At 37.1% G+C, this 4,786-nt stretch overlaps 1 non-coding gene across 1 annotated transcript; it reads right to left on the bottom strand.

Annotated features, from left to right (window-relative positions):
• Positions 1-3,790: 3,790 nt before the first annotated feature.
• Positions 3,791-3,894, bottom strand: LOC138441966 (U6 spliceosomal RNA). The gene has a single exon (XR_011257524.1). It is a non-coding gene; the product is annotated as a U6 spliceosomal RNA (small nuclear RNA).
• Positions 3,895-4,786: the final 892 nt, after the last annotated feature.

Consider the following 4,786-nt stretch of genomic DNA (forward strand, 5'->3'; position numbering starts at 1 on the left):
TCCACGTGCTCCCAGCGCTGTGGGGCCTCTGAGCTTGTGTACTACAGCCACTGAAGCCCACACCCTGGAGCCAGCAAGTCGCAGCTATCGCAGCCTGTGGTCCTAGAGCCTGTGCTGCACAACGAGAGAAGCCAATGCAATGAGAAGCCCGTGCACCAAAATCAGAGAAAGACCCAGTACAGCCAAATAAAGACAAATAAATAAAGCAGTGTGTGTACGTCAAAATATATACAGATTACATGTAATGAGATTATGTATAATGTAGAAAAAGTGACATTTTATTTTCTTGAGCTCCAAAATTACTGTGGAAGATGACTGTAACCATGAAATTAAAAGATATTTGCTTCTTGGAAGAAAAGCTATGAGAAACCTAGATAGCCTATTAAAAAGCAGAAACATCACTTTGCTGACAAAGGTCTTTATAGTCAAAGCTATGGTTTTTCCAGTAATCATATATGGATGTGAGAGTTGGATAATAAAGAAGGCTGAGCACTGAAGAATTGATGCTTTTAAACTGTGGTGTTGGAGAAGACTCTTGAGAGTCCCTTGGACTGCAAGGAGATCCAACCGGTCAATCCTAAAGGAAATCAGTCCTTAACACTCGGAAGGACTGATGTTGAAGCTGAATCTCTCTAATCCTTTGGCCACCTGATGCAAAGAAACGACTTAGAGCCTGATGCTGGGAAAGACTGAAGGCAGGAGGAGAAAAGGATGACAGAGAATGAGATGGTTGGATGGCATCACCGACTCAGTGGACATGAGTTTGAGCAAACTCAGGGAGATACTGAAGGACAGGGAAGCCTGGCAGGCTGTAGTCCATGGGGTCGAAAAGAGTCACACATGACTTAGTGACTAAACAATGAGATTATAGACGTGATTAGGTTTAAATCTGTCATGTTGATATTTATTGACTGTCCCATTTCTATTTGTTTTCTTTTTCCTCTTTTCCTCTTTTTAAAATTCCATTTATTTCCTTTTTTTGGGTTATTAGATAGAGTGATTTGTTTTGTTATTTTGCTGGTTTATAGGGTTCATAGTGTATTTAATTATTTCCTCTAGGACACTATATCCACACAAAGACCTATACATGAATGTTCACAGCAGCTTTATTTGTAGTAGCCAAAAACTGGAAACAGTCTAAATATCCATCAGTACATGAGTGGATAAACAGATTTGGTATATCCATACAGTAGAATACTACTATCAGTAAAAAGGAATAAACTGTTGATAAACATGGCAACAAGAATGAGGGACTTCTCTGGCAGTCCAGCAGTTAAGACTTTGTCTTCCCAGGCAGCGGATGCTGGTTCCATCCCTGGTCAGGAGCTAAGATCCCACATACCTCATGGCCAAAAAACAAAAATACAAAACTGAAAGAATATTGTAATAAATTCAATAAAGACTTTAAAGTGATTCACATAAAAAAATCTTAAAAGAAGAAAAAGACAAAAATGAGTCCTAAAATAATTATGCTGAAAGAAGGCAGACCAAAAAAGTACGTACTATATAATTCTATTTATATACATTCAAAAAATGCAAACTATTCTATAGCTAAGTAAGCTATTTTGTAGTTTTCTGGGGACTAATGGCAGATAGTGTAAGCAAAGAAGAATGGGTGGGAAGGATTACAAAAGGGCACATGGAAGCTTTGTGGGGCAAGGTTTCATTATCTTGCTTGTGGTCATGATTTCATGTGTATATAGATGTCAAAATCCATCAAATTATATACTTTAAATACATGAAGATCATTGCAGGTCAATTGCACCTTATAAAGTTCTAAAAAGAAAATATTGGCAGGAATTTCCTGGCAGTACAGTGGTTAGGACTCAGCACTTTCACTGCCATAGCCGGGATTTAATCCCTCGTCAGGAATCTGCAAGCCTTGTAGCTAAAAAAAAGAAAAAAGAATGAAAGAAAGCAATGAAAAAAGAAAATTGGAAAGTAAGGAAATAAAAAGTATAATCTTGGCACCCAAATATGATAACTATTAGCAATTTGGTCACTATCAAACTCTACAGACAAATTTTCAGACACCCAAGTGGTTATCTGAAAATTTAAAAAAACTAGTATTCTATTGTGTTAAAAATTATTTTACCTTTCTCTAATTTCTAGGGTCAGTTTATATTTGCCAAGGTAGTAGACGCTACTATTGTTATAATTATAATGAAATGAATACTTTTATTACCAATCATCCAAACAACAGATCTTGAAACCTTTCTGGGTTTACCTCTTTCACCACAAAATCAACTCATCACTGAGTTGTGTAATTTCTGCCTTCTCAGTATATCTCATACTTGTCACCTTCTTTCCACTCTCATCTTTAATGTGTTGTTAGTATAATTGCGTTAGGCTTGCACAAAAATCACACAACATATGATCTGCTGTAAGGAGACGTGTTCTCTCTGGCCTTGCAAAGAGTGATGGGGAGGAGTCAATGTGTCAAAGCCCTGGGGACCAACGTCACCAAGAGTGACCCTCATTTCTCTGCTGAAAAAATTGAAATAATGTCTCATTCTTTTATCTTAATGCTAAAGATACTAAAATAATAAATCTAACTGTAAATTAAAGCAATGAGTCTAAAAATGTGAAAAAACAATTTTTTCTTGAATATTTATGTTGTTACAAGCAGATCAATCAATTTAATAACTGTTTTATATATCTGAATATTAATTACACATCTATATATACATTTACATGGGCTCAACAACTCTTTCTTAGCCATATACAGCTCCCTTGGAAGGCTTTACCAAACTCTCCCTGTGGTTAAGACTCTAAGCTCTCTAGTGACTTAAGCTTGTACTACCTAACACATGTCTATAAGTGTTTATTAATAGCCTATTAATCCTCAGAGGACAAAGACAGATACTTAATACTGGCTGTTAAATTTTGCATAAATGAGTGTTTTTTCCTTTGTCCACATACTGATTCTCTTTAAGGCAGCTAACTAGTTAGGGGTGATTTTCTTTGTATAAATGTCTAGTTATATTGGCTTACATATTTAGTGACCCTATGGATTTGCCTAGTACAGAAATAATCTCAGAATACCCTCAGGACTTCTTAAGGAAGGGAATTGTTTTATTAAATGTACACCACAATGTTCATGTAAAAATATTACCCAATAGTGGCATGGTTTTTCATTCTTGATTTTGTCCAGAATTTTTGGGAGAGTAAGATCCAGTGCTAGGGATTTATCATTGTGGCTTCATATAATTTATTATCTATAACCTGAGTCGCTTGTAGAACATGGCAACTTGTACTGTGTCTTACTTAATTTTAAATTAACATAATACTCATAATCATAGAAGGTTGAACTCAGGTGTTTACTACTACTCACAAAATGTCACATTCAAGTAATGAAAAATAATAATAATCATAATCATAAACCCACTGCTGCTGCTGCTGCTAAGTTGTGTCAGTCGTGTCCGACTGTGCGACCCCGTAGACCCAATAAGACAGCACAAATGGGAGAGGAGTACACAGGGGTGTAGCTTCTTACATGAACTTATCATCACTCTTTCTGCCCTTGAGCCCTCTCTGACCTTGGCTGATGACTGCATGCTGTCATCGAGTTTGGAGCCTTTGCAGAGTTCCATGGCATAAACTGGCTTGCTTCCTATTGACTTTCCTTCACTGTAGGGTTATGATTGGGCCCTTAAAATGATTTGGTTGTTTAAGGAAGCATCCACGATTCCATCAATTTTTCCAGCTTCCAAAAGAATTGCAGTTTCTCATGTTTCATCTCCTTTCCTTTTCTCCTTGCCTTATGGGTTTATACTTTTGTGTCTGTTTTTTTAGTATGGAACGCTTCACAAATTTGCGTGTCATCCTTGCACAGGGGCCATGCTAATCTCTGTATTGTTCCAATTTTAGTATATGTGCTGCCAAAGCGAGCACTGTATCTGTTCCTTTTCTACCATTTTATTAGGTGTCAGGAGGAAGGGTAATAAATATGGTTTCAATGAAAGCCTTTTTTCCTTTGTTCTTAGTGTTTTTGTGTGTGTCTCCCCAACTGATAGTGAACTCCAAGGGAATCACTGTTGAAGTGTTATTTATATGTTGCAGTATAGTACCTTCCAAATAGGAGTTATACTGATGTTTGTGGTTATTATTGATAACCTTGAATAGCATGTGCAAATATCCTTGGGAGGATACAAAAGACTTTCCAAAGACATTGGCAATTTCCAGGTCCTCAACTTCCATCCATACTCTCTCCTAAAATGCATCTGAGAATGTCTGTAGCCCAGATGTCATCCTGGCTTTCCCTTCTCTCTTCCTCTTTCATAGTACCTTTCTCTCTCTCACACACACACCACCACCACCACACCTACACCTACACCTACATCTTTTTATGGCATAATTTTACCAAGATGTAAAAGCCTGAAGGACAGCATATAAAAATACAATTTGAAATATTCCTTTGGGCCAACTTCTTTCAATTTGTTGTCACTGTTTAGTCACTAAGCCATGTCTGACTCTATGTGACCCCATGGACAGACACCATGCAACCCCTTTCAATTAAGGCACCATAGTCCAAGGTCTGAATATATATTTGGCCTATTATCAATTTAGATATACTATAAAGGGGAAGGGAGGATGCAATGACAATTTTTAATTAAAGACTTTGTCTTTTCCATTTGTTGCCAAAGAACTTTGCTGCATGAAGAGTACTGTGAAATTAAGGAAAGCTAGGCTGAGAAATGTTGAAGGTGATGACACCTAATTTCTTCCTACTAATGGCAGGTCTCCATGTCTTAACCACCTTAGAACACTATTATTCAAAATGCAT

This window comes from Ovis canadensis, chromosome 5 (assembly GCF_042477335.2).
Source record: "Ovis canadensis isolate MfBH-ARS-UI-01 breed Bighorn chromosome 5, ARS-UI_OviCan_v2, whole genome shotgun sequence".
Taxonomy (NCBI): domain Eukaryota; kingdom Metazoa; phylum Chordata; class Mammalia; order Artiodactyla; family Bovidae; genus Ovis; species Ovis canadensis.